Source organism: Patella vulgata, chromosome 9 (genome assembly GCF_932274485.2).
Source record: "Patella vulgata chromosome 9, xgPatVulg1.2, whole genome shotgun sequence".
In the NCBI taxonomy this organism is placed as follows: domain Eukaryota; kingdom Metazoa; phylum Mollusca; class Gastropoda; family Patellidae; genus Patella; species Patella vulgata.
Genome location: NC_065887.2, coordinates 1,326,682 through 1,339,447, shown reverse-complemented (window position 1 = coordinate 1,339,447; position 12,766 = coordinate 1,326,682).

Genomic DNA, 12,766 nt, shown 5'->3' with positions numbered 1-12,766 from the left:
CATATTGTAATGTAAATGTTTGTGTATGATGTCCTAATAGGTGTTCACAGGGTCCTTGCAACAACAGTGAAAAGGGGTCATATTCTGGTCAATATCCATTACATTCATACACATGCAATTTGGATGTCAGTATGGCAGATAGATAGATTCATTCGAACACAAACATATAAAACATAATAAATGACATAATACAACATTTTTGTAGAACTAACTTGGGAGCCCCCTTAATGTTGGGGTCCCTGGCTGCAGCCCAGACAGCCCCTGTCGATCCGGACCTGTCAGTTTCATATTAGACAGTCGCCATCTTTGTTTAAACATTGATAATAAATCATTTCATAAATGGAAAAAAAATATTTACTTTTTGAACAAATCAAATCAACTTAATTTTAAAGCATTTATGGAACTGAACTGAATGAAAAACCTTAAATCCAGATAGAAATTAGATACAACTATTTGGTTTTAAGCTACATGTATGATGTATAAATTAACAAAACCTGTACATGGGCTACTCAATGAAAAGGAAGTATTCCAAACCACACTTAATACGCTTGCGCAAATGTATTCAATGATAAGTACAATAACAATAGGTCTAACTGAAAGATTTTTAAAGGGCTATATTGAGGTATGTTTTTAAAATGAGTAAAAAATTGTCAAGTAAACCAAATTAAAAAAAAAAAAATCTAGGCCCAATCGAAAAAAAAAATTAAAAAATCTAGGCCCGATAAAAAAAATATCTCCCCCCCCCCCCCAAAAAAAAAAAATCTAGGCTTATCCCAAAATATCTAGGGCCAATATAAAAAAAATAAATAATAAGGCCCAACCCAAAAAATATTTAGGCCAATCAAAAAATATCTTGGCCCGATAAAAAAAAATTATCTAAGCCTAACCCAAAAATTTAACTAGGTCCAACTCCCAAAAGTATTTAGGCCAATCAAAAATAATATAGTCCCAATCCAAAAAAAAAATAATTAGGCCCTATCCAAAAATATATGCATATAAAATCAAAGTTTGAATAAAATGAAGACCCTTATTTTAAAGCCACTGATTGGGGTTTAACGTCCTACTGTTCTGCTCCCACTGGTCTAATGAAGATAGGGATACGCCATACAATGTGCTATAATATGAGGGAAATTGAGTACAATGTTATTTATTAAGAAATTATAGTGAATCTGTGATAACTTATGAAAGTTGTAATAATTACATCATTTATTTATATGTACTCATATCTTCCATTTATTGTTGTGGTAAATATATTAATCGGTGATTTTGTATATCATCTGCAAATCACATGATTTTGTATATCATCTGCAAATCACCTATATGGCCTGTATAATAATCGCCTAATTTAATCATAAAATCATACCTATACACACATATATTCATACATATTGGGGATTTTCCCTTCTATTTTGACATTGTTCGTTTACCTCATTAATTCAAATAGTCGCTGATGCATAATTTTGAGATGGACTATTTATTTTCCTGGGTAGGGGGAGTATATTTAGTAAGGAGGTCATTTTGGCCCTCAAAGAAATATTTCCATTACCAGACACACCCTGTAACAACCCAAGCTAATTAGTGATGGAGCAATCTCTACCCTAATAACTGTTCAGCCCACCCATCATCAAATTTGTCCTATAATGAACTTATTTCCTAGACACTGGGAAAATTTCTTAACACTGGTTTTGATGCAAGTACCAATACTGCTGGCTGTGGAGGGGCTGTGAACTTTTTAGGGGAGCAGGGGTTAGCTGGGCCTTGAGGCAGCCTAGTTGGCGGGCCCCAGTGACAGGATAACACCCTAGGGGGTGTGAGGGTCTCTCCTTTCAGGGTTTAGGGAATTTTCACCCAAATAATTTTTTGAAATTTCAACCTGAAATGGTGCTTTGTGGAGTATATCTCGGGCTGAGCAATGAACCTAGTGACAAGACAAGAACCCCACAACAATACAAAATATATGACAGATATATGTCAGAACCTAATAATATGAGACTGGGTGAAAGATGCCACATGCTCAAATCAATGAACATGATGATCCCTGACTGCTGTCTATTACAAACAGTAGGTATTTTTAGAACTATGGTCGGGAATTTTTTTTCGGGGGGGGTGGGGGGAGCACTGCACCTCCTTGACCCCAACTGGCTACAGGTGTGAACTAACTATATGTTTATTTTCATCTATTCCTGTGAATGGTTGTGTATGTAGAAGTCTCAGTGCTAAGACACACCTGTACAACCACTTCTTCCCCACCCCACCCAACCCAACCCTCTCCCAAAGATACATGCCCCCCTACAACAAATGTGGCCAAAATAACATAATTTAGTTATGGGGGTATTCTTAACAATTCTCCTAGCATTTTTGATCTCCTCCACCAATAGGCCTAGAAAGGGTATGGTTGGATCTGCATCCGTCCTTATTTTAGCGGTTGTAAATTCTGTAGGTTTTGTGTTTTATACAAATTATCTATATATAAACATAAGATGACATATTTCATGCTTGGTTGAACATTTAAACATTACATACACCTTAAACAGCACAATATGACTGTTCAAATATAGATTGAATTACTTTTTAAACTTCTAATAAATCTCGACTAAAGTTTTAACAGCCATAGATCCATGACCGGAAATAAAAGAACGTTATCTCTACGCATGACAATATAGATAGTCGCGGACAAACTAGACTCATATAAAATTTTCATGGCGTATAAAATACTCAATGACTAAAAGCTGCCTCATTTTTGAATAAAATGAACTCTTCCTAACAGGAGATTACATTTCTTAACACAATCACCAGTGTAAGTGATTTTTAACCGTTTATCAAGGCGTTTATTAAGTTGTTAGTTTCTATTTAAATTATTAAATACACAGATTAAAGATGCATTATGTTAAGCGTTAAATCTGCCTATTGCAGATCTTTGTTATGGCTTTTAAAAACAGACTGAAACAGGTTGCCATTTATTGATTTGATTTAAAAGTGGCAAAGTGAGGCCATGGACTTATGGTGAGGCTAATAGCCCGTTCAGACGCTTATTTTTAAACCAGTTCATAATCGCTGGGGTTTTTAAGACAGCATCGTGTTGCGTTCACACGTACTATAAGCCAATCCAGTTTAACTATTCTGACCTCTTCGGTCGGAGGTTAGAGTTAACTACGCATGGGTAGCTTCATATTCTTTATTCGGTTCTCGCACCCTTTCGATAACATTGGCACTGTCTGACCCTGATATTTTCACAGGAATGTAACTTACTGCGTACTGCGCATGCTCAAAGCAAGCTGGAGCAAGCTAAGATGAACCAGTTTAAAAAAAAAAGCCTTCTCGAAGACAGGTCGCGAGCTGGGTTTTTTAAACTGGTTTATTTGCTCCACATTTGCGTTTAGACGCTTAAAGGTCATCGGAAAAGCATAAATTTTTTTTTTTAAATAATGCTAGTAATTATGTCCACATATCCTTTCCATAATTATAACCCGAACCCGAATGTCAATATTACCTGCAACAGGTAAATTTCAACATTATTAATTTCCGCCGTTCCCCGTGGGTAGTCGTAACTTTCCGTCAATACATGTAAGCAATCTGTGACGTCATTTCAGTCCTTCTGCACATAGAAATATAGACTAGAATATGAGCAGAAGGACTAAAATGACGTCACAGATTGTTTATTTACGGAAAGTTACGACTACCCACGGAAAATGGCGGAAATTAATAATGTTGAAATTTACTTGTTGCAGGTAATATTGACATTCGGGTTCGTGTTGTACTAATGGAAAGGATATGTTGACATAATTACTTGCATTATTTAAAATATTTATGAACCTTTTCCGGTGACCTTTAAGTTAAACTGGTTAAACGATCCCCAGGGTTTTTAAACCAGTTCAACTTAAGCGTCTGAACGGGCTATAAGTCTCGAATAACAAGTACCATTGCTACTGTTACCAATAACAATTACTCTACCTTAGAATTATGCTTTTTTTGGAAATCCACCAAATTTTATCGTTAAATTTTAAAATCCCAGCCATCCCATCCCATGCCAGACCTAAAGAAAGACCTGCAATAGGCAGATTTAGCTCTTGCATAATGTTTATGTTTAATTAAGTGAAAACATTTAATTTTAATGGAAGAGAAATGGGAAATTGAAAATATTTTTTAGTAAAGTAGATCAATAAAGAAATTGCAAAATCACATTGTAGGCCCTATTGTGATTCAGATTCATTGATGCAACTGAATGTCCAACCCATATGGGTGGTGGGGATTGGACCCTCCTACACCCGGATCCGCCCCTGAATAAACACCTAGCCTACACCAAGTTTGAACATACGGACGGACGGACGGACGGACCCATTTTAATAGTCCCCTGCTTTCTTCGAAAGGCGAGGGACAAAAATTAGGTCACCGAACTAGCTTTATACAAGTCTACATATATATTTGGGTCAGACTCGGTCATGATAACAGGAAATAAAAATAACCACGAGTAGCATTTAGGCTTGTCTTCTTGTCAAAATAGGGTAGGTCTACATTAGGGTGAACTTACTTGTTTATCGGCCAGTAGGTTCAAAAAAGAACTTTCCAAATTCCGGAAGCTTCAGGACAGATAGAAATGTTGGCGCGAAATGTGGCATCAGTAATTCCGGTTGACCTATATATTGATAACTAACGAAACGCTTGTGAGAATATGTGAATGACCTTTTTATTACAATCATTGCGACAGATCAGTGAGTCAGTGTAAATTCATTTAATTTCGGTATCCTATAAGGAAGGAATTGAGATATTTATATTTGTCCGTTATTTACGCTATTATATGCTGTCGTCTAGACACCGAGCAGACTTTACATGTGATAATGTGGCAAAGCTAGTTTCATTTTGTTAGTATTGTTTTATTTATAGTCTGTAGACGCCTAAATAGTCGAGACTAATAACAGCTATATTTAGATATAGGTCACTGTAGTTATATATAGTGAGGGAAAGGATATTTGAAAACTCTGTGAATATAGTTGGGTACGAGACCTAAAATCCGTGACCAATTTGCGGGGAAGTTGTTTTGAAGGTGGTTTCTATATGATAAAAACCCGCTGAAACGATTAAGCTTGGGTGCCTCTCTCTAAAATGCTGGCGGAATCCGCTAGAGGGCCAAATTCAACATGGCTGCCAGATTTGGCGGGAAAATATAAAATTATTTAATTGAGACTTTTGAGGTGTCTATTCGTATGTTTTAAGGGTCTCTGAATCGAAATATCGTAATCAAAAATCCATCCGGCCACTAGTTTTGCCAATATGGCCGAACAATTCAAGATGGCCGCCATTTTTAAACTGCGAAATAGTTTTGTCAACTATATCCAAGTTGTATGTTTTCGAGGTCGAGGTAATCAATTTTGATGAAGTTGTATCCATATAAGGCAACCAGCAATACGAGTGAAAGAAATGAAGGTACTCACCGATATTTACAGTTAATTGATTTTAATTCAATTAGCGCTTGATAATGGATCCATGTAATATTTAATCATCATCAACTTGTCCACTTAAACTCAAAGTGTTACTCATCAAAATCACAGTCACTTGATTCAAAAGATGGATCCAGTTCTGATTATTCAGATTCAGATTGTTCCTCCAAAGTTGAAGTTCCGTCGGAATCTTCATCATTTGCACTATCATTGCCATGAACAAGTAAGTCACTTATGATCGGGCTAGTAATGCTGGATTCTCATATCAATAGACACTCACTGTCTAGATTGGAACAGTTTCCAACCATTACCAAAGGTAGAGTGTATGACCTTAGACTTTGGGTAATTAAGCATTAAATATGCCTGAAAATTAGCTCTGGTTAGTATAAGTTTGTAAGACTCCTCACCAGGTAGTAGCTGGCAAAAGTTTATTCGTTTTATGCTAGAATATTTCTTGGCTCATGCTTCTGTCAATGATAAGCCTTGGAGATGGTTCCTATATGAAAAAAAAACTTGCTGAAGCGATTACGCTAGTGTGCCGCTCTCTAAAATGCTTGCGGAATCTGCTGGACGGCCAAATTAAAAATGCAGGCCAAATTTGGCGCTAAAAATATAAAATATTTGACATAGGCTTATTAGGTTGCTAGTCCTATGTTTTAACGGTCTCTGGATCGAAATATCATAATCAAAAATTCGTCCAGCCATATTTTGGCAAATCCAAGGTGACCGCCATTTCTTGCTGGGATATTTTTTTCAACCTTGATCAAGTTTGGTGTCAAATTGGATGTTTTCACTGTCGATGAATTCAATTTTGATTGGCGTGATAGCTACAAATTGAGAGCCGCAGTGATGGTGTTCCTATCAAATGACCCGCACCTTAATAATACGATTTTATACATGCTTCTTAACCTGATTAAACTTGCACCATATTGTTTCTATTTGCTTGGAATACTCTTATATGAGCCTTTATCCATCAACCCTGGCACAAGAATGGGGTCTAATGAATATATCAGGGTCTTTCAGTGTGGAGCACCGTCGACGCAATGAGGCCTGGGGAATTCCATGCAAATAGAAATAATATGGTGCAAGTTTAATCAGGCTAAGAAGTAGCTATGAAACCGTATTCTTTAGCATAGAGCTAGCTACCTAACAAACCCATGTCAAATATTTTATATTTTTAGCGCCAAATGTGGCCTCCATTTTGAATTTGGCCGTCCAGCAAATTCCGCCAGCATTTTAGAGAGCGGCACTCAAGCGAAATAGCTTCAGCAAGTTTTTTTACATTAAGCGAGAGCCAAGAAATAATGTGGTGCAAGTTTAATCAGGCTAAGAAGCGGCTATGAAACCGTCTTCTTTAGCATTAAGCTAGCCACCTAATAAGCCTATGTCAAATATTTTATATTTTTAGCGCCAAATTTGGCCTCCATTTTAAATTTAGCCGTCCATCAGATTCCGCGAGCATTTTAGAAAGCGGCACTCAAGCGTAATAGCTTCAGCAAGTTTTTTGACAGAAGCGAGAGCCAAGAAATAGTTTAGCATAAAAAGAAAAAACTTTCGCCAGCTACCACCTGATGAGGAGTCTTACAAACTTATACTAACCAGCGCCAATTTTCGGGCATATTTAATGCTTAATTACCCAAAGTCTAAGGTCATACACTCTCCCTTTGGTAATGGTTGGAAACTGTTCCAATCTGGACAGTGAGTGTCAATTGGATATGAGAATCCAGCATTACTAGCCCGATCATAAGTGACTTACTTGTTCATGGCAATGATATTGCAAATGATGAAGATTCCGACGGAACTTCAACTTCGGAGGAACAATCTGAATCTGAATAATCAGAACTGGATCCATCTTTTGAATCGAGTGACTGTGATTTTGATGAATAACACTTTGACTTTAAGTGGACAAGTTGATGATGATGAAATATTACATGGAGCCATTGTCAAGCGTTAATTGAATTAAAATCAATTAACTACAGAGTATATCAGGTGGTAAATATCGGTGAGTACCTTCATTTCTTTCACTCTTATTGCTGGTTGCCTTATATGGATACAACTTCATCAAAATTGATTACCTCGACCTCGAAGACATACAACTTGGATATAGTTGACAAAACTATTTCGCAGGCCAAAAATGGCGGCCATTTTGAATTGTTCGGCCATATTGGCAAAACTAGTGGCCGGATGGATTTTTGATTGCGATATTTCGATTCAGAGACCCTTAAAACATACGAATAGACACCTCAGAAGTCTCAATTAAATAATTTTATATTTTCCCGCCAAAATCTGGCAGCCATTTTGAATTTGGCCCTCTGGCGGATCCCGCCAGCATTTTAGAGAGAGGCACCCAAGCTTAATCGTTTCAGCGGGTTTTTATCATATATAAACCACCTTCAAAACAACTTCCCCGCAAATTGGTCACGGATTTTAGGTCTCGTACCCAACTAATAGTATGTTGACAGACTCTTTCTAAGTTTTATAATAATATTGCTATCTGCCATATATTATGTTTAATTTTATAATTTAATAGAAACCCATGTCTTGTTATTTAGCATACTATTAGTGAGGTTATATCCCTATTATATAATCTATTTCGTTGGAAATGTACCATAATACATTGTCTAATATTATTGAGTATTATTATCTCCCCTTTACTTAAATAACTAAATTTGAATATATAGCATGCAATTATAACTTATTAAACGTAACTAAATGATACTTTTGTATGTCAACTTAATCATAAATCACATTATGTTTATCTGTTAAATAATGTTGCATTTATATTGTAGACAGTGTGTACTTTGTTTACATAAGGAGGGAATAGTTTATACTTTTGCATGAACTGAGAATGAATTCGCACGTTCGATGCCATCCTGTCGAGCCGGCCAGGCGAACGTGTTACCCAGCACTAGTAACCTGGGTCAGGTGTTCCCACCGGGATATCCGTCTCCAGGGTCGAAGCGAAGCTCTAGTTAGTACACCTATAGTTCTTGAGGAATGCTCTTTGAGCGCACAGCCTTTAGATGCTTGCATCTAATGAACAGACACAGACTTTAAACGCCTGCGTTTAATAAAAAGATACAGCCTTTAACTGCTTGCAGTTAATGAACAGTATAGCTTTTAGCTATTACACAGAACAGATCACAGAACGGCTTGAACTGGGACAGTTCGCCTCTTGATAAATAGTATAAAAGAGTTTTCCCAGTCCATTAAAACTTACCTGTATACAGGGGCGTAACAGGAAGAAAAATAGTCGGTCGCAAAATCAGTGCAGTCTATCGCAAAATAAGAGCAGTCGGTATCAAAATAAGTGCTCACTGCATACGTCACGCTACTCACACAAAACTTTAGTATAAAATAACCTTGTCAACTTATCATGTTTGAAAAAATGTTGTTTCACTCTTATTCTGCTGTGAGTATGTTGTTCTATGAAATGTTTTTCCCCCATGGCAAAAAATAGTCGGTCTCAAAAAAAAGTACTCACGACAGTCGATCTCAGACTAAATGAATTAATGAGGTAAACAAACAACCACAAAACAGGCGAAATTGACAGATAGGCCACAAGATTCTGTCTCATTTCTTATCCTCTCGTTAGCGAGAATTTGGTTCCATTTGCCATGACATTGACTTAAATTTTCAGGCCCTGTCCCGAAAAATTAAAAGCTCGACAAATCGGCCCCGTTTGTCGCGACGCAGGAGCGCCATCACGTAGTGATCTCTAAAACTATTATGGCCACTTCCGCCTTCATTTCTATCGGGTTTGGAGCTCAAAGTACGGCAATAAACTCGCTCTAACTTGACTGAATGAAAAATCTAACATACCTTTCGACTTTGTGGAATAACAAACTATAATTCTACTGATCTTTTTTTTGAAAATCTTTCGGATTCCTGAGAACAGATGTAGGCCTATTTTCTTCATGATCACCATCAAAACATTGAAGAATCCATTATGTCGTAAATTTTATGTTAATTAGATTGTCATTACTTAGATTTTCCCTTTTCTCACTGTTTTATTGTCGATTTGGGATGATACGAATATTTAGTATATATTAAAGACGTCTCTATTCATTTGACCTCATTTGACGTTTAAACCTATATAATGTACATGAATTTTAGGTACTATTTTTTTGCGGATGAATACAGCTGTTCTGTAATGCTTAATATTGATCTGTAACATTAGGACTCAGCTCACCAAATATTTCTACGCCGAAACAAGGGCCAAAGTTATTTTTATTCTCTCTCTCCCTTTCCCTTTTCCCCCTTTTGCATGGCAATTTTTGTTGACTTTTTGGTGTAGAATCGAAAAAAAGGGTTTGAAAATACATTTTCTGCCAGGTTTTGGTGAATATTCATGATTTTGAGGCGGAAGGATACAAGAGTTGTGAGGTTGGTTACGTTGAAATGTAGGGCCGGAAATTGCATGTTTACTTATCTCTACTTCCAACTTGTGTATCTCAAGTTTTTCATGGTGAACCTCATACATGCTTTTGGGCAAGAGTTTGCCACATGTTGCTCCATCTGTGGCAGAAAGCGTTCTACCCAACGAAAATTTGGGAAAAAGTTAGAGCCGGTCTAAGAGACGAGAATTAACATTAAAGTCAATGGGAAATTAATTAGTGATCTGTGGCCATTAGGAGTAAGACTAGTAATTATTTCCCCTTATTTCATGAATGTAGTGCGAGTTATAAATAGACAATTTTTCCCTTAATTTTTTTCTCCCCTCTTCCTGCATTTTTGGGTTGACTTTTTGGTCTAGAATTGGAGAAAAGGGATCAAATTTGCAATTTCATAGCAATTTTGGGTAATACTGATGATATTACAGCGGAGGGATAGAGGGTGTAAAGTGTCTTTCTGCAGAGCAATCATTGTGTCGGAAGTGAGATTTTCACCCCACTCAACTTCAAATCCGTGTACAAAAAATCTAAATGGTCAACCCTCTACAAAATTATGATGAGGAGATTGCCAAATGTTGTCCCCATTGTGCCTATAAAGATTGGAACCAACGGAATGTTGAGAAAAAAGCTACAGCCTGTGATGTTACAGTCATTTAACATTGAAGTCAATGGGCAAATAATTGCTAGTCTGAGACCATTAAGAGTTAAGTGGATTTATCTCCCTTTCATGATTAATAATAATGTTCTCATGAGCCGTTTTTTTTTTCGGCATGAAGCCTTAGTGCATAAGGTACTTATATGTGTATCTCCCCTGTTGGGAGCTATGTATACTATTATATTTTCTTACTTGACTGTCATTTGGGTTTTCTCTCTTTGTTTGCTCTGTACCATGTCCCCTGTGGACCCTTGATTGGAAATAAAGCTATTATTATTATTATTTATTATTATTGTATTCTGTTGTAGACTGTGAAAATTTTGGATCCATGTGTCGACGCTTTAAATCACAAGGATCCATTAAACCTTCTAACTGTTTAATTCCATTTTTTTTCATTGAAGATTCTTATATTACAAATCTTTCCTTACACTAGAAACGTAATCACTGGGTTACATATCTGAAATTTTTTCGGGCCTACGGCGCTCGATTCCGTTATAACATCATTCTTCTATTCCTCTGTTTTCTTATACTGTATCAGCACTATCATGTGAACTGCCCAGTTATACTGGTGTGTGGGTCGTGGGGCGCCAGACTATACAAATGTTATGTCAACTCTTGCAAAACAGGCGGAATTGACAGGCGCAGATCTCCAGATTCTGTCCCATTGGCTCACATTTCTGGTCCTCTCGTCCACAAGACTTTCTCCCAGCAATGACCTGAAATGCTAGGATACTGACTCAATTTTTCAAAATTTTCTCAGGTTGCTCAGTGTTATAGGTACACTCATCATATGACATAAACTTTATATCAACTTAAATAAAACTGCTTTCCGGCGAGACAACGATCGGCGAACAACTATATAATTATACAATACTGTCTATGTTCTACTGGGACGCTTAATGTTATAGCCAGTATTTTGTTGACATTCATTGTGGGGTGGGATTGTGGATGGCGCCCTAGATTTGGAACCACCCCACCCCACCCCCTATTCCCAGCTTCTATATCCGCTACTGCACATGGCCCCTAGAAAACTCGCACCTGTGGTGCGCGGCTCCTGACTGCGTCACTCGTACTGGGGGTATGTGCATCAGTCGGTCGCATTTTGGCTACCCCCCCCAAAAAAAAAACAAAATCGTTATGTACGCCCCTGCCTGTATATATGTTATAATACATAATAAAACTTTATAGTTGTATACAGTTTTGTTCCGTTTGTTCGAAGAGAGAGAGAGAGAGAGAGAGAGAGAGACGAACATAGCACAACTACTTTTTAGGTAGTCCGCCCTCTCCTCTGAAGAGGCTCTACTTTAAACGGCTTGTGATCGGTCAATAGATCACTGGTGGCAGAGAAATTACCGGGTGTGGGTCCTGAGCAACCATTGCGACAGATTCCCCACACTACCAAACCGCTACACCATTTCTTGGCCAAAGACAGAAGAAGTAAAAAGCGCGCCACATTTGGTGGCAGAGGTGGGATGCTATAAAAAGCGCCACAATAATAGTTAGTACAGCCAGGTGGACCGGACCACACACAAACTATTACACAAAACAAACCTGGACATGACACGATATAGGGCCTACAGACCCAGTACGTTGATTTATTGAATGTATCTGGAATTAAGTTTTAACGGGCATCAGATATTTTTAGATTGGCGTGCGAAATGGAGTGGGGTAGTAGCCTATAGTTTAACGTCTGGCTTCACTGTAAGATTGGCGTGGAACGTGACGACGTGTACATGGTATATCTTTGAAACCGTATCACAGATAGTATAATTGGGACGAAAACAAAAGAGACTCCAACACAATCCACGAGGGTTTCAGCATTATGCAAAAGATAACCTGCTTATTGCAGGCCTTTAGGCCTTAAATGTTATATAAACTATTAATTAGTTACATGAAAAGACCATAACCAAACTCTCGATGCCATCTTCTGTGTCTGATTTTATTGGATTTGAATCCGATCTGCTGATAAAAGTTCATTGATGACCAGTCTGGTTAAAAACAGATTCTATTTCGTTTCGTTTTTATAGTTCAAAATTTCGTTTTACTTGTCTTCACCACACTAAGATCGGAAGAGTCATTGTATAACCCGCGTTCTGGATGATGTGAGGGATTAGCCAATGAAACGATCTGTTACGGCGAGTTTTTGGCGTGAGGTGCACGAAACTGGGGTAACCCACTAGAACCATCATAGCTGATTGGTTAATCAAATACGCGACCTTCCACTACAACTGGTCAGATCTTCATGTAGTAGAGGCCATCGAAAGTATAAAAAAACGAAACGA